Source organism: Myotis yumanensis, unplaced genomic scaffold, assembly GCF_028538775.1.
Source record: "Myotis yumanensis isolate MYYU_CA2020_CCGP unplaced genomic scaffold, mMyoYum1.0.hap1 SCAF_1, whole genome shotgun sequence".
NCBI lineage: Eukaryota > Metazoa > Chordata > Mammalia > Chiroptera > Vespertilionidae > Myotis > Myotis yumanensis.
Genome location: NW_027223752.1, coordinates 52,217,881 through 52,235,891, shown reverse-complemented (window position 1 = coordinate 52,235,891; position 18,011 = coordinate 52,217,881). Strand labels below are relative to the sequence as shown.

Sequence of the window (18,011 nt, the reverse complement as noted above, 5' to 3'; positions counted from 1 at the left end):
TAATTCATTTGCTGAAAATACTAAGTTGTTTGACCTGCAGAGTTTTCCACAGCCTGGATTTTGCCAATTGCACCCCCATAGTGTTGTTTAACATGTTCCTTTGTCCCCAGTATTTCCTGTAAATTGGTAGTTGGATGTAGAGGCTGATCAACTTCAGGTTTGTTTGTGGCAAAACTCCATAGGAGGTGCTGTGTGCCTCCATCAGGTGGGACATGCAGCCTGGCTCTCTCTGTGATAACAGCAGCTTTGATGATCAATGTCTAGATCCATTCATTCAATAGGGGCTTCATTCTATAAAAAGTCATCATCATCACCCAGGACTTGCCTCACTTGGATCCCTTTGCCTGGACAGTACGGCTTTGTTTAGAGCAGTAGAGTGTTGAGGATTTTGAACTCCTTCAGGGATACAGACTTTCAAAGCTGTCAGTGCCCCACAGCATGGGCTGGAGGTGGGGGCGTCTCTGCTCAGCCTCCAGAGGACCTGCAGGCTGGTTTGGTGGGTTGTCCCCTCAGCTTTCGTCACCACAGCCGCGGGGTGGGCTTTCTCACGGGTGCTGGGCACACACACAAAAGCACTGAGCACGTGCAGAACTGCCTCCTGAGTCAGCCAGGGGCTCAACCCAAGGACCCTATAACCCTGAGAGCCACAGCCTCCTTTCAGCAGCCATGGGTTGTCCTTTGACCTCACCTTCTTGGCTTCAGGGCCAAAATCAGTGACAACTTCTCCTTCTTTCCTTTGCAACATTAATTCCTTTTACTCCCGTAGCTCCTTTTAGATGAGGATTTTCATGAGCTTTCAAAACACTCTTACCTGATCCTCCTAGTGGGTAGGTGAGTAAGGAAGATGACTAGCAGAGCCCCACTTCCCAGGCAGGGAAACTGAGCCTGGAGAGTTTGTCTGCTGTCCTGCTCCGGCCTAAGGTGGGAGATCTTGCCTTTAACAAAACAAAGTCATGTCGTCTGAATAAGTCCAATACCGACCCTGTGGGATCCTCCTACCTGAGGGGTTGGGGAAGCCAGGAGGCTCTTGGCAGGAAGTATCCACTCAGTTTAGGGCAAATCATCCTGCCTAGGTTTTCCCAAACCGCAGCAATTTCAAACACTTTGTTCACTCTCAGGCTCTGCTGTGTGAGAGGCCATGTGTTTTGATCAGGGTTTAGTAGATACATCCACCACAGAAACTGAAAACAAACACAGAAACAATATCCTCCTCTGACCTAAATCCCAGCCTCTAGCCCAGGAATGCCAGGTACAGTTCAGGAAAGACATTCAGGTGCTGAAGAAGATGTGGGAAGAGAAACAACGCAGAAGGTGAGAGGCCAGCCACGTGCCCTCCCAAGATGGGAACGGGCTTGTACCAATCTGCCCAGAGGCCCTCAAGCTTGAGGCCAACTGCAAACACTAGGAGACAGATGGCCAAGGTGGGGGCGGGAAGGGAAAACAACCAGAAACTATGTTGCCCACAAAGGAGGCGAAGTGAAGACAAGGACTGGATCCAGGAGCAGAACCAGATCCAGCCACGTAAATCTCAGCCACATGGGCAAAACCAGCCTGCCCAGCATCGCTCTGACACCCCACCATTCCCAAGAGGGCTCCAGGACCAGCCCCCACTGAGTGATCCTCGCCCAGCACACTGGTCCACCCAGCCTCCCCAGGCCAGCCTGACCCCTCTGCTGCCACAGCAGCACCTGCCACTGAGGTCTGTACCCACCTGAACCATGGCGCATGTGGCTTTTGCCAGTTTACCAAAAACAGGCCACCATCAGAGGGCACCAAGACACCTATCCTCATATTCTGTCATGGTCTGTACAATATGTCTGCCATGGCCACCCCCAGCTAGGCTGTGCAGTCCTAGCACCTATACCAGGACTCTTAAGAGAAGCTGCAAATTCCTCCTAGCACAGCGGTTCTCAACCTGTGGGTCGCAACCCCTTTGGGGGTCAAACGACCCTTTCACAGGGTCACCTAAGACCATCGGAAAACACATATATAATTACATATTGTTTTTTGTGATTAATCACTATCCTTTAATTATGTTCAATTTGTAACAATGAAATTGAGGGTCATCACAACATGAGGAACCGTATTAAAGGATCGAGGCATTAGGAAGGTTGAGAACCACTGTCCTAGCAGGACCGACCTACCCAAGGCCGGTTGTCCAAGATCCCCCAGTACACAATACAGCTTAGAAAACCTCACTGAACCATGCAAATTCTCACCAACACCCTCACTTTACAGATGGGGAAACTGAGGTCCAGCAAAGGGAATGGACTTGTCCAAGTCTCTGTTCTCCCAGGCAGTGACAGATTCAGGACCAGACAGGTCTCCTGACAGGCAACCCAGTCCTCCTTCCCCTCCACCCCGCCTCATGTTTCAGGCGGCTCAGACTTGGCGCCTCCAAGGAGAAGGCCTGGCAGCTGGGAGAGGAGAAAGCCAAGCCCAGATTACATCAATCTCATGAGTAGCCAAGAAAAAAGTGGAGACTATTCTCCCCTCCCGCCCCCAGGTAGCCCGGCTCCAGGAAGCCACTGAAAACGCAGGAGGCTAACCTGGCTCAGAAAAACCCCCACCGGCTACAGGGAGGGGGAAAGCTAAAAGGCAGCAGTGGGTCATCACCACACAACCCTTTCTTCCATACCCCCAAATGATAAGAAAGCATAAGATCCCCCTCAGTCTATATATAATCTGGATCCTCAGTTTCAGCACCCCCAAATCTTCCTTCCACTCTCCTATCCTGACAACCTGTCCCCTGCTCACACCACCCAACATGTCCATCTCTCCTCACTTGGCGAGACCTGTCCATCCTCGAGGGCCAGTTGGAAGACCCCTCCTCCAGGAAGGCTTCTCTGCCTCCCGAAGCCCCTCCTCTGACCTTCCGGGCCCGGGAAAGTCAGCACTGGAAGGAAGGCACAGTCCCCTCCTGGAGGGCGAGTGCTTGCTCAGCACCGGGCAGCTCTCCGAAGGCCTACTGTTTTTTTTTTTTTTTTTTTTTTTTTTTTTAAAAATATGGAACGCTTCACGAATTTGCGTGTCATCCTTGCGCAGGGGCCATGCTAATCTTCTCTGTATCGTTCCAATTTTAGTATATGTGCTGCCGAAGCGAGCACGAAGGCCTACTGTTACCTAATCCCTGCAGTTTGTTCCTGGAAAAGGGATCACAAGTCCTACTTTTTGGCACATCAAACAGCTTGGGGTACACAACAGTGTTTGATAGATGCCATTGAGCATCATTTATCAAGAACTGTAAACCCAGATGTCCATCAACTGATGCATGTAATAAGATCTGCTATATCCATACAATGGGATATTATTTGGCAATTGTAAGGAATGAAGTACTGATACTACAATGTGGATGAGCCTTGAAAACATTAGGCAGAGTGAAAGAAGCCAGTCACAAAACAACATCTACTGTATGATTCCAGTTATATAAAATGGCCAGCATAGGCAAAATCCATGGAGACAAAAGTAGATTAGTGGTTACATAGAGCTAGAGAGATTGGGGGAAATGGGGAGTGACTGTTAATGGGTATGGAGTTTCTTTTGGGGGCTGATGAAATGTTCTAAAATCAATTGCGGTGATGATCCATGCTCTGAATATACTAAAAGCCATTGAATTGTACACTATAAATGGGTGGATCGTATGGTATGTGAGTTCTATCTCAAAGGGAAAAAAAAGAAGAAGAACCATAAAATACTCACATTCTTTTCCTGGATGTCAACTATGCCTAAATGTGCGGGTCCTTTATGAAACACTTCCACATATATTGACCCTGGATCATCTCTCAACATCCTGTGCAGTCAATATTGTCACCATTTTACAGACCAGGAAGTTGAAGCTCGGAGAGTTAAGTAACATAGCTCACCAGCCACAGATCTGGGACTTAAATGTGGCCTATGGAGAGAAGAGAAAAGAACACAGCTCCATGGCCACAGCAAAGCTGGAAACAAACTCAACATCCTCTACTGAGGAACTGCCGTGGCAATTATTTGTTCCGGATGCAATGGAGATTACACAAACATTAAAACGATAAATAGGAGCTCCAGGTGTTACAATGTTAAGGGAACACGCGCAAATGGTAAGTACAGTTTGATTACATTTTTGTTTTGTTTTAAATATAGGCGTGGGGCCAAAAAATGGTAGAGAACACAGATGCAAAAATGTGCTAGGATGATGAATAGTTGGTGAACTCTTTCCTTTTAAAATTTCCTGTGTTGTTTTAACAGAAGGGAGAGGGAGGAGGAAGGAAGGGAGGGCGGGAAGAAGAAAATAAACGCTTGAATGGACACCCCAAGCAGCACAGCAGAGCACTATAATTATCCAATCAGGGTGAACTCAAGATGGGGTCACACAACACAGGCCACTGGGCTGCAGAGTCACCACGGGCCTTGCAGTCGATGGGAGGAAAGGGCAGGCTCCCCTTTTAGGTCTGAAAACATAACACCTCCTCTTTGTCAAAAGCAGCACAGCAAAGTCAGACAGAATTTATTCAGTCACTTCTGATCTTTCCTCTGAAATGTTCTTTGTGTCCTAGACACGAGGCCCCCCTCTGTTTTCACCACTGTGCACACCTCCATCATGGCATTTTGCTTGAAATTCTCTCTTTATATGTTCCTCTTCCTCACTAGACTGTGAGGTCCTCGGCAGAGCCCATCATCACCCATCCTTGTACTCTCAGGCATCTAATACAGTGCTAGGCACACAGTAGGTCTGCAGTATGTGTTTTCTGAATGGAATTAGCTAGACTCTCTTCATACCTGCCACACTCTTGAGCTAGACTTTTATGGATAAATAATACGCCTAGCACCACCTCCTGATCAGCATTCCTGCCCGCAGTCCTCCCCCCACTCTGGTTTACCCCACACATCCCCAAGTCTGTCTTCCTGAAACACTGATGTCACCACATTCTCTTCTGCTCAAGACCTGTTTTCCCTTTCCCATCAAGACTGAGTGCCTTGGCCAGGCCCCAGGGCCCTATCATCACCTGGCCCCATGCTCAATTGTACTCTGGCTTCCCAGCAGGCACAGCCCAGCACATGCATTCCCACCTCCAGGCTTCTACTAGCCCTGTTTGCCTGTCCTGAGATACCTTCTGCCTATTCAAATCCTACCTCTGCTTACGTTCAAGTTCCAACTCCTCCTGGCCACGCCAACCCCCAGGGATCCTCGCTCTGAATGTGTCAGCTTCCAAAGTTGAGCACACTTACATTTTTTTCCCCTGTGATTGTCTTCTCCCCACCCCAAAACTAGCTTAATCTTCTTAAGGGCAGGGCAATCCCTTATACTTCATCGGTGTGACCCACCACACCCACTGTAAGACAGGCACGGAGAAGTTCAAGACTTACGGTTAGGTCTGAAAATCGGGAACACAGCCATGGTCAGTAATAACAAAAGTGATTTCCAGTTAGTGCAGAGGCTTGTTCTAGGCAGCTGGCACCACTGGGGCATGGGTACAAGGGTTTGTAAAAGGGGCTTAGAAATTTAAATCTGTGCCACTGAAACTTAGCTGAGTTCTCTCTAGCACCTGACGGTATAAACCAGTGCTTCTCACAGTGTGCTGCCCAGACCAGTAGCATCAGCATCTCCCAGGAGCATCTCCCAGGAGCTTGTCAGAGATGCCAAATCAGAAACTCTGGGGGTGGGGTCCAGCCTCTATGGTTTGACAAGCCCTTCAGGTGATTCCAATGTCCACTATTGTTTGCGAGCCACTAGTGTAAACACACAAGAGGAATATCCTCAGATACCAGAAAGAACAGCTCCTTCCACCTCTGAAGACTGTTTATGGATATAATTTTTAACTCAGGCCTTCCTGTTTACTATGACTACTACTGCTATTACTATTACTGAAACAGTAGTTAGAAAAATTGGCAGAGAATGCTAAGCAGTTGATAACTATCAATATTACTAGAAGTAGTAGTACTGTTATTACTGAGTATTAGTAATGGTAATAGTAGCAGTAATAATAACAGTTATTGACTGCTTAGTACCCTCTGCCAATCTTTCTAACTACAGTTTTTGGGAGAAAGTGGTTGAGTGGAAAATAAAATCTATGTAGCATGAAGTATAGGCATCCTTGACCTTTTCAACTTTTGTCTCTCAGTCTTAAACCAATGATTTCTTATCACTCCCGAAGCCCAGAGGACAACTACAGGCAAAGGCTCTGTCTGCCTTCTCAATCATCTGGATTTGCAGTTTGCATTTTAATTGTTCTAAGCCTCTACAAGAGGTTTTGGTCTCTAATTTGCATGCCCACCCCCACCTTTGAAAACATTGGATCATCTGCTGGCATCTCCAGTTTTATCTGGTCCAAGCTTCACATCCCCTCATTCTTCAGCATCTGTCTCAGTCTGCGCATTGCTGGGTGGGGTGGTTTGTGTGTGCAGTGGCAGCCCAGCTTCCTGTAACTGTGTTTATAAACTTGACCTGACCCCATCAGAAGAGGGTTTGAGGGTTGGCCTACAGTCCTGGGGGAGAATCTGCAGGGCACAGCATTGCCATGCAGAAGTGGCTGACTCACACTGTGGTCTCCGGGTCGTGGGGACACAGCAAGAAGGCAGACTTGGAGCTACGTGGCAGAGGGCACCTGATCTGGGCCCTTAGGATCAGCAAGTGGTCAGGGCAAGGGAACAGAGGCAGCCACACACATAGAGGCCCTCAGGATAAATGAGGCAGGTTGGAGTGGAGGATACACAGGGGGACTTTGAACCCTCAGCTGCACCTCCTGTCTGTGAGCCTCCTTTTCCCTACTTGTAAAGTTAGAAAGTGAAGATGATCTCAAAAATTCCTCCCCCAAACATTCGCATGTTTAGGAGAAAAACAATGCCACAGCCTTATAGACACTGTAAGTCAGCGCCGTGGGTGACAGCAATGTTCTGTCAGCGCAGTGTCCACTGCAGTAGCCACTAGCCACGTGGCTTCGGAGCACTATGGCTGAGGAACTTGTAATTTAATTTTAATTACATTTAAATTTAAATAATCACACATGACTGTGGCTACTGCATTGCACAGAGCAGCTCTAAATGAATTCATGAAATGCAAGTCCTTTAGAACCCTATCTCCACATAGTAAGTGAAAAGAAAAAAACGAACTTATCTTCTGGTTTTAAAATGATTTAATTTACATGGCAGGAACTCTGAGCACCCTTGAAGAAATCCCAGAAAGCAGCGCCCCTCTGCCTGGGTCCTCATCCCAGCCTTCCCACCAGCCAGCTTCATGGGAGCTAGCAGTCCCTTCACCAACCTTAGTTAACTAACCTTACCTCTCTGGGCCCAGTTCCTTCTGTAAAGTGCAAACTAGCCACTCCGACTGTGGCAGGACAGTAAGAAGCTAGGAAAATTCCTGGGCAGGTGGACTGTGGAAACTAAGACAAGAAAAGTAAATAAGGCCAAACAGTTCAGGCAGCCGCAGCCAGCCTGTGAACGGCAAGACTTTATCTACCCAACCAAGGACACTTGAGGGAAAATGGCTTATACCTCTCCTCCCTAACCAGAGAATATATAGCTTAAGTCACCCTGGTTCAGGAAAACAGAGAACAAAGACCCAATTAATGCCATTTTTGCCAGCTAAACCCAAGGACAGATAAAGTCTGGGGGACAAATAACAAAACCCCCAAAGCAGTTGGATGGTATCATTTGAGGGGGGTCTTAGGCAAGAAAGATCTTTGTTAGGGCAGGAGGAGGGGGAAGGGAGCAGGAAAAGGGAGTTGATCTCACCCACTGCACAAAGAAGTCAGCAGCCTTGGGACTTTGCCAAGATAAAATTGCCAGATGTTCTCAGAAATTATTGGAAAAGCCATAACAATGTAAAAGGGGAACCTTGAAATCTAGTCTACCCAGCAGGGGAACCTTGAAATGTATAGGGGGGTAGAGTATAAAACTCTTGAGCCCCCACCAGGTGGAGTGCTCAGACTAACCGGGTTGGCCATTTGTGCTTTATGCCAAGTGGATTCTTAATAAATTTGCTTGCTTTGCTTCCTTAATAAACTCACGTGCTTTGTTTCAACACTGCTTTCTGTCATCCATCTGAATCTTTCTCATGACAAGAGCTAAGGAGGGGAGAGCCAGCCCCCTTTGACACAGGAAGCTCTCTGGTAAAACAACTTTCCCACACAGTTGTGAGGACACAGAAAAGCTGTATCCTATGATCCTTAAAAGTGTCAGAAAACACATATTACTGTCCCCATCCATCACTGCTGGAATGACCTTCCTGAAGCCTCAGTAAATGGCCCTTTAATGCTGGGAGACTGGGGAAAGGGTGGGCATAAGGTGGCAGGGGCAAGGGGATGGACAAAGTTTCAGGCAGCCACTGATTTATCATTTATCAAACACTCAATAAAATATTCTATGTGGCTTAGATGCATTCAATAAATGTGCTACATCAATCTGCCAACAATTTCACTCTTCAGAATTGATCTGACAATTATACTGGTATGAATGTTACACAAAAGTTTGTCTTATTTACCACTAAATCCTCAGTGTCTAAAACCATACTTGGCAGATAGAAGGTGAGTAAATGAGGTATGTAAATGTATATACAAGGATGCTTATTATGGTAACAACTTAAATGTCGACAAACAAGGGCACTAGTTAAATTCATTATGGTCCATCTATAATAGGTGATCTATGTCACTGTTAAAAAGAACATCACACACACACATTTACACACACACACATACACAGCACACACACACATACACAACACACACACACACACAAACACACTCACACTCACCGATCTGGGAAAATGCACAAGATTAAAGAATCATATTTCAGAACAACATTCTGAATCCATCTTACATGTACAGTACAATCCCATCTACATTTTAAAAAACAATATATGCATATATGGTATAAACACATAGACAATTTCTGGCAAGATACACAGAAACTTAACAATGGTCACTTCTGAGGACGGGGCCTAGAGAGATTCAGGACAGGGAAAGAAGCTTTTAAGTGCACTAGTTTTTTGTTTGTTTGGTTTTTTTTTTTATTAATTAGTTTTCTTTATTTTTTTTAACAACTTATTTTAATGTTAAAATTTTACACACTTTCCATTGTGTAAATGTGGCACAGATTTTTTATCGACTGATCTACTGATGGGCACTTGGGCTGCTTCCAAATTTTGGCTATTACATGATCATGTTAAGAATTCAATCTGGAACATCTCATGGCCAATAAATACATTTACCAAGGGAATGATAGAGAAAAATGTTTACACTGTAACATAATTGGGAGAAATGGGATATATTTGGTGTGATCATAATGTCAAATAGACCAAAAAAAAAAAAAAAAAAAAGCACAAAAACAAAACCATGACATAGCCCCTAACAGTCTGGTCCCTCTAAGGAGGCTTGTGGACCCCGTGCCACTCATCCCCAGACAACCTGCAAGGCGGCAACCACATCCTTAAGGACTCGAATCATTCCACAGCCAGAGTCCAGGAGGCAGTCATAGTAACACTGCAAATGTCCTGTAAAGTGAGACAGGTCCCACTGGAATCTGGAGATGGAGTGAGCCTGCCCTACTCTTCCTAAAGGCTGGCACCTTGTTCTTCATTACAGAGATTCTAGGCTGGGAGTCACAAGTCAGAAGACATTAGGTGAATCTGTGCAATCTTAAAAGGCCAGAAACTAACAGCTTAAACGACAATAGGTGCCTTTAATACTTGGTAATTGGGCAGAAAAGTGAAACCAGGCGTGAGGCTTCCAAGCAGCTGAGCTGTCTCTGATTACCCAGCAGCAAGCAGCCCGATGGAAGCAAATACCTTAAGAAAACAGAAGGGTTGGCTGGGGGAAGGGGCAGGAATTTAAAAGTAAAGAACCTGAGGGCTAGAAGGCGCTGAGATACCATCGAGCCCACATTGCCACAGGAGTGAGGCCCAGATAAGAATGCATTCCTTCTGAAACGGCTGCAGTCCAGGGGAAGGAGGAGGCTATGAAGTGACCAGGCTCATAGGTTTCCTGGCTGACACTGGGAAAGCAAGCTGGGTTTGAGCAATTATCCATTCTGGAAAAACACAGTTGGCTGCCCATCACATGGAAGCCACAGGAGAGGAGGGCCCAGGCCCTGCAAGTGTTCCAGCCTCACATGAATAAATCATGAGGCCACTGTGAGAAGATAGGAATCTCCGCTTCAGGACTAATTAGTCATTTCACTTAGCAAATCGACCTTCTTTGGGTGTGGCTGGTAGCTTTGCCAGACAGAAACACCTTCCGGCTAGGATTCTGGGCTGGGAGGTTCGGCCGCCTGGGTCCCCCCTGAGGTTGCAGCAACTTGGATCAAGTGATTATTCACTTCATTTCCCTCTAACTGGCCTCCACGGTGACCTTGGGGACCTAGAGAACTTGACCCTAGGAAGTGCTACCCCTTAGGCTGCTAACAGAGAAAAGCATGGTCCACCCTGAGGAGGCAGCAGTGCCGGGGGCAGAGGTGAAGGAGTAAGCAACTCTGGCCTGCCTCAGGCACAGGGAGAACCGTCCTGTTGGTCCAGGCCCTGCCTTTATCAAACTCAACCTTTCAGAGACCCGAAGGCTATATGGACAAACACAATGTTCAACCAGAAAGGGAGCTTTGAGATGAGGAGAGAGTGAAGATAGGGTATAAATTAAATGAAGTCACTTCAACCAAGCTGCCCAAATTATTAACATTATGAAGGCTGCGACATGAGGAGAAGACTCTGTTCTTGTTCTAAGGAGACTGGGAACTTAAACTTTTTGAACTTTCGAGTCCTGCGTGAATGCCTGGATGTACATCAGACCGCCAGGTAACCCTCTGATTACTTCCTGAGGACTCACATATCCGGTCCACCCAATATCCACCTGACATCCGTTATCAGACTGCCTGACATCTCACCGATAACCATCCTGGACCAATCCTAGGGCTGAGGATGAAGGACTGGTTATTCATAATAATGCACTTTTCACTACAAGAACTCAGCTTTTCTTTCTTCTTTAGAACACTTCTGGGCTTCTGCCTAGCTGGATTCCCAGTTTGCAAATTCTAAGACCCTTGAATAAATCTTTGTCATTTATTTCTGAATTTGTTTGACAGACAGTATCTGATAGTCCGACGTGCTGGTTTTCCAGAGGAAGAAATGAGAACCCTGAAAGTGAGTGACTTGTTCAAAGCCCCCTGATAATTTAGGAACAAATCACCACTTCTTGAATTTTCATTTTTTTCCTCTGGAAAACCAGAGTGTTAGACTATTAGATACTCTCAAAGGTCTCAGGTAGAACCTTGTGTGGTTGTCCCAACAGGTCCTGGATGAAACCAGGGGTTCACAAACACTTTCCTCTGCCAATGAGGTATTTATCAGAGATCTCAGCTTACATCTAGTAAAAAAAAACAAAAACAAAAAAAACAACCACCAGATCTAATCCTGCAGAAAAGTTAATACAATTAAATAAAAACAAGACATGCCACAGTTGAGAGAGGAGAGAAAAATTATCAGAAGCATGAGGCATAGAGTAAGAAGAGGCAGGTAGGGAAGGATGAGAAGATCTGGCCAGAGGAGCAGAGCAGATCTTTGCGGGGCAGTAAGTCAGGGGGGGGGGCAGCAGGAGAGGGTAGGGCATGGTCAGGGACCTGTGCCAGCTGTAGACGGGCAGGAGACAAATAGCCTGGCTGACCCACGGGGCCTTGCCATAACAAGGACACCCTCTCTCCTGCCTATCCACTATGGGACAAGGACAGCATGTTCCAGGTGGGAACTGTCACTCTGCAGTTCACGAGTAGCTAACCCCAGGGTTCTATGAGCTCTTCATATGAGGGCCTTTCATTGCCAGTCTATGGGGGTCCAAGACCCACTTGGCCATAAGGCTCAGGGGACTGCGTGGGGAGAAGAGACAGGTGCATCAGCACAGGACCCAGTCTGCAGTGAGGGCACTGACCCCAAAGGTCTCAGACAACTCCAGGAGGAAAACGGGGGTAGCAGGTATAGTGGGATGTCTATGTCCTAACCCCCAGAGCCTGTGAATGTGGCCTTATTTGGTGAAAGGGTCTTTGGGGATGTATCTAATTTAAGCATCTTGAGATGAGATCATTCTGGATTACGTGGGTGGGCCCTAAATCCAATGATAGGTTTAAGAGTGAGGCAGAGGGAGATGGAACAGAAGAGGAGGACTCACAGAGGCACACAGGGCAGAGGGTGATGTGAAGACAGAAGCAGAGATTGGAGGGATGCTTCTACCAGCCAAGGAATGCCACGGATTCCACGGCCACCAGAAGCTCGGTGAGTGCCATGGAACCGATTCTCCCTCAGAGCCTCCAGAGGAACCAGCCCTACCAATGCCTTGATTTCAGACTTCTGGTCTCCACAAGTGTGAGGGAATCATCGTCTGCTGTTTTAAAGCACTTAGTTTGTGGTAATTTGTTATGGCAGCCCCGGAAACTAACACAGCAGGGAAGGGAGATGGCAAAACTTGGGCTTGGGGTTTGCAGCATTCTGAGAGAAGGTGTCACTCATCTATGTGTCACAGGGGTCACGAGGCCTGTGGCAGGAGGACCTTCCCAGGAGGGTACCCAAGAGGACATAGCAGCCTCTGGCTCCTTAAAACTTCAGGCCGGCTGGATGCAGGGCCATGAACAGGAACCCGCCCCACCCGACCCAGCCCTGCCCTGCCCTGCCCTGCCCCGCCCTGCTCTCTCATCAGGCACTGGCTGCCTCCAGCAGGGCCCACAGCCTCTTAAAGATTCTCAGTCCAGACCTGAAGTCCTGTCCACCCACCCAGCTGCCTCTGCCTGACCCTCTTTATCCATGAGCTCCCCAAAAGTAACTGGACCATCCTCTCCAGCAAGTTTCTCAGAGTCCATTATCATAGAGAGCATGTAGGTCAGTGGAAAGTGTTCTGGCTTTGGAATCAAACAGACTGGATCTTACTCCCAGGGTAACTTGAGATGGGAGTGATTTGACCTCTCTGAGCCTCTGTTTTCTCATCTGTAAAGTGGGATAAATAATCACTGCCACATAGGTTACTACGACAATTAGAATAATGCCCAGCCTATGGCTTGCTATACAACAGGAGGGCAATAGCCCTGGCCAGTGCGGTTCAGTTGATTGAGCATCGGCCCATGCACTGAAAGATCTCCGGTTCGAATCCCGGTCAGGACACATACCCAGATTGTGGGTTACATTCCTGGTTAGGGTGCATACGGGAGGCAGCCAATCAATGTTTCTCTCTCAAATCGATGTCTCTCTCTCTCTCTCTCTTTCCCCCTTTTCCCTTCCTCTCTCTCTAGAATCAATTAAAACATATTAAAAAAAAAATGGGAGGTCAATAAATGGTAGCAATTATCATCACCATTATTTACATGGATAACAAAGTGTCTTGGGAACTTTGGCCTGAGCCCATCTTGTTTTCATTGCTGTGGAAGATACAGAGAGACCCACATCATGGGCTGTTCTCAAGGGCTTCGACTCAGCAAAGTTGGCGAATACCTACTGTGTTCCCTCTTCTTATTGCCTTCAAGTTCCTCCTTCCCCAGTCACTAGGGGTGACCCCAGTCCCCTATGTACCTCCAATAGTCACCCAATAAATATTTGTTATGCGATTAATGAATAAGTGACATTGAGTCACCCAACCCCTTGAAACGTCAGTTTTCTCATCTGTAAAATGAGGCTAATAGCCTCTACCTACCCTTCTGTCTCACCGCGCAATTACAGTAGAAACCAAGCAGCAGCCAGAGCAGGCCTTTGAGGCAAAGCCCCCCACAAAACCCCAAACTACACCTAAAGGTTGTCCCATTTTTACAGAGGTTGGCCGTGCTGGGCCCAGGACAGTCACAGCGAGGTCTGGCGATGCTCACATCTTCCCGTGCCCAGAGAGCCTGCATTCCAGGACCTGGGCAGGTCCACATCTTACTGGGTGCAAACCTCCCTGCCTTTCCTGGTTTGCTGTCAGAACACCTTGGCTTAACTTCTGACACCGCCTCTTCCTGGCTGTGTGACCAGGTCACTTAGCCTCTCTGAGCCTCCGTTTTCTGTAAAAGGAGGGTTAATAGCCCCTGCCTGTCTAGAAATGCAACCATGAGAATTGAATGAGATAATGTGCATGAACATGCCTTATAAACTGTAAAGTTCCACACAAATGTAGGGAACTATTACTATTACCGTTGTTACGTAAGAAACAAAAGACATGCACAGTGGTGTGAGCCATGGAGTAACACAAGCTCCTGGAACAGAGGAGGAGCATTCAAATGCCACTGCTCCTTTCCATTTTGGTGACGTGGAAACCTTTGCCATCAAATTTCGAAATCCTATCTGGCTTTGCCAAGGAACCAAAAATATTCTAGCCACAACTCAGGAGAACCACAAGATAAGGCATTTCCATAATGGGTACTGCTGGGCTTCAATCAACTCAGCTGCTTCAGCCAAAAAACATAGTTTTTTAAAAACACCGAACACCACAATTCAGCTCCTCCCCCAAAACACACATCTTTTCTCCTAAGAAAATAAAATACGTGGAAACCAACTTTAACTGAAATCAAACTCTGAGGCATTCATTCTCGGAAGGCAGGCCTTTCCGGGTGAGGAGGGCAGACACAGCATTCTCGTTATGGTCCGCAGGTAGAGCGCGTTCCAGTGGAGGTGGGCGAGGAAGGGAGGCTCCTGGCCCATTCCAAAGGCTGTGAGGACTGAACCTGTGAGCCCAGAGGCAACCGCTGCCGCAAACTCAGAAATTCGCTCTACTAATCCAGCTAAAAAGCTGAACAACCATAAGACTCCCCTTATAGCTGTTTTAATTAACCAGGTACAAAGAAGGCCTCTTGGCCTGCGGGCTGAAAGGTCCCAGGTTCGATTCCAGTCAAGGGCATGTACCTTGGTTGTGGGCACATCCCCAGTAGGAGATGTGCAGGAGGCAGCTGATCGATGTTTCTCTCTCATCGATGTTTCTAACTCTCTATTCTTCTCCCTTCCTCTCTGTAAAAAATCAATAAAATGTATTTTTTTTTTAAAAAAAGAAGTGAACAAAGAAGGCCTCTAGACCAAGCACCAACCTTGATGCAGCAACCCTGTGCTCCAATTTCCACCTCCCCAATGAAAGGCCTTCCCTACAGCATAAGCAGTCCGAAGATGAAGGGCCCTCTGGACTGGCCAGTATGAGCCTCAAAGGAGGCCCACCTGTCCCATGGTTCTCATGGCCCCCCTGGGCCTGCTGAGTCACCCCAGGTGAGCAAAAACTCCCAGTCCTGGGTTCAGGGCTGATACATTAGGATCCTACCTGCAGCTACTCGTTCATGTTTCACACTTGGAGCTGCCTCTTCCTCCAAAGGCCCTCAGTCCTGTCTGGAGGCTGCAGGTTTCTCCTTGGAGGTTTCTGTTTTCCAGTGCAAAACCCTAAGTCACTTGAGAGGCAGCCTGGTATGGTGGGCAGAGTAAATGCTGGCCTTGGCCAGTGTGATTCAGTTGGTTAAGCATCGTCCCATGCGCCAAAAGGTCACCGATTTGACTCCCGAACATGGCACATACCCAGGTTTCGAGTTTGTCGCTGATAGGCAATGGTAGGCAGCCAATCAGCCAATTGATGTTTCTCTCTCACACATCAATGTTTCTCCCTCTCCCTTCCTCTCTCTCTCTCTCTCTCTCTCTCTCTCTCTCTCTGAAGATCAATAAAAAATATTAAAAAAAAAAAAAAAAAAAGTAAATGCTTTGCAGTCAGATGACACGGGTTTAAACCCAGGTCTGCTGCTGACTGGCTGTGGAGCTTTGGAAAGGTGACTCTCCTGGCCCTGGTTTCCTCATCCCTAAGAGGCAGCTAATTTTCTAAGGATTAGTAATAATGTATGGACGGCTCCTGGTAGATGGTTGGTGCTTAATCGGTGGTAATTTTTATTATATTTGCATCCCCATCCTCAAGCTACAAATTCTAAGGCTTAGTCCCTCCTTCATACCTGGCTCCTCCTACGTTTGGCTCACATGTAACCACTTATCAAAGTGGCCAGTTCTCAGACCTGCCCAGTTCTGGGCCAAGCCGGGCCTGGACTCTGTAGAGTACAGGGTTGGCAAACAGAAAGCACTCCAAGCAGTAAGTGTTTGTTTACTTAGAAAAAAAAATCCTGAAATCGCAAGTGATTGGAATTTTTCCCACCACATTCTGCTTTCATGAGTACAAATCATTAAGTAAACACAGGGTTTATTTAGAAGAATAACTTCTCTCATATGGACTTCACTCTTCTCTTGACAGCTATGTTACTACACAATGTCCAATAAACAAAACACAATGATTTGAGGGACCTAGAAGATTCTGAAAGTTCAGACCCTTCAAACAAAAATATTTTATTTCTAATACATTGCCCTTCTCTGATTACAAAAGTAATATGTGATCATTGTAGACAGAGTGGAAAATAGAAAAAGGATATGAAAAAATCAAATTAGTGGCAATTTCACCATCTCTAGAGAATGTCACAATAAATGTTTTGGTGTATTTCCTTCCAGTCATTTCTCTATGTGCCTCAAAGGTGTTTAAAATCAAATAGAAGATTAAGAGAGCCAGGCAGTGCCGACAAGACAGCAGCCATGGATTGCCCATCACGGCTTCCTCGTCCTGTTTTCCCTTCTCCCCACCCCTAAACAACTTATTTGTTGGTGACACACCTACACATTGCGTAACTACATCTTGTCTTATCAGGGCTTAGTGAACTTCTACCCTTTGAGTGAGTTAATGCAGTCATCTCTGCTTTCCATTTTCCTGCCACAGAGTCAATATTTACTAGCAGTGTTGCTAAAACAGGCCCTGAATAAACTCGGTGCTAAGCGTCCCTGCCTAATGTCAGCAGAGGCAGTCTCGGCGGCACCAGAGGCCTTACTGTGCCACAGGCCACAGGTGAGTGACTCCTGCCCTGACTGAACAGGTGGGCCCCGACCCAGCAAGGTTGCTTCATGTAATCTTAAAGTCCAGGAGGCTCGTGCCTAAAGACATTTAAATATTAAGAGATAGGGAAACTGAGGCCCTGTGGCGGGAAGGACTTGCCTAAGCACATGTCGCTCCAGAACCAAAGCCTGGATCCCTGCACTCCCACAACAGCACTCTCTCATTGAATGAATGAGAAACAGCTGAGACTGCAGTGGGGGCAGAACCCACTTCACAGGCCTGGATTCAAATTGGGCAAGTGCTGCTCTAGTTAGTTTCACAGAGGGGTCTCCCCAAAACTGGCCTGGTCTCGGAGAGTGATGATTAAGGTGATACCATGGTGTTGTCAGTTCTCTTGTTTCCTGCTGGAATTCGTTCATTCATCTCTTCGTGGGACAAATTTTTACTGAGCCCCGCGACAGGAAGACATTACTTGCTTCCCCAAAGCACTGCCACTTGCCCACCTCTTCTGAAAAGAATCTCTTCACAGTTGTCAAAAGAGACAGACCCATCGGGCAGCCCCAAGGAAATCTGGGGCCTAAAGGGAAGTATCTATAGGAAGGAATTATAGGAAACTTATAGTTTGGAGAAGGATCTCTGACACAGGCCTCTGGAGGAAAGTCCCTATTCCTAAGAACACCTCGGGTACTGAAAGGAACAAGTCAGAAGGGAGAGGAAAGACGACTTGGTGTGATACCAAATGCCTACAGTGTTTCTGTGGAGTCGCAGAAAGAGCAAAGGAGCTGGAGTGAGGAGACCTGCATTCAGATCCCACTTGCACCACCAAAATGTTGCATGGCCAACAGAGGGAACGTGTCTTGCCTAAGGCCACACAACATTTTGGTGGCCAAAGTGGGACTTGAATCAAGTCTTCACTCAAGTCCATGGCTGATGGCTCAGATGCCACAAATGAGTCTCTCTACTTCTCACATAGCCCCAAGAAAGCCACACCCCTGACCTGGAAATTCCATGGTAATAGGCCTTCCCTTCATCTCAGCTGAGATCAGAACCCCTCCGAAAAAGGGAAGCCCTTGCCCCTTCTCTCCCTGGGACTAGATACTCCACTTGAGTTCACAGAACCAGGCTCAGTCACTTCCTGGAGAAACAGAAGCAAGACAGAAGCCACTAGGCTGACCCAGCACAGGAAGAAGCTGTGATGCGGGGCGA

The 18,011-nt window shown here is 47.1% G+C and overlaps 1 protein-coding gene and 1 non-coding gene across 11 annotated transcripts in view; both read right to left on the bottom strand.

Annotated features, from left to right (window-relative positions):
• The window catches only part of DAPK2 (death associated protein kinase 2), a 123,047-nt gene that overhangs the window by 79,377 nt on the left and 25,659 nt on the right, over positions 1-18,011 (bottom strand). The gene's annotated exons all lie outside the window — the stretch shown is intronic.
• On the bottom strand, positions 3,001-3,107 carry LOC138999656 (U6 spliceosomal RNA). Its single transcript, XR_011469418.1, has one exon. It is a non-coding gene; the product is annotated as a U6 spliceosomal RNA (small nuclear RNA).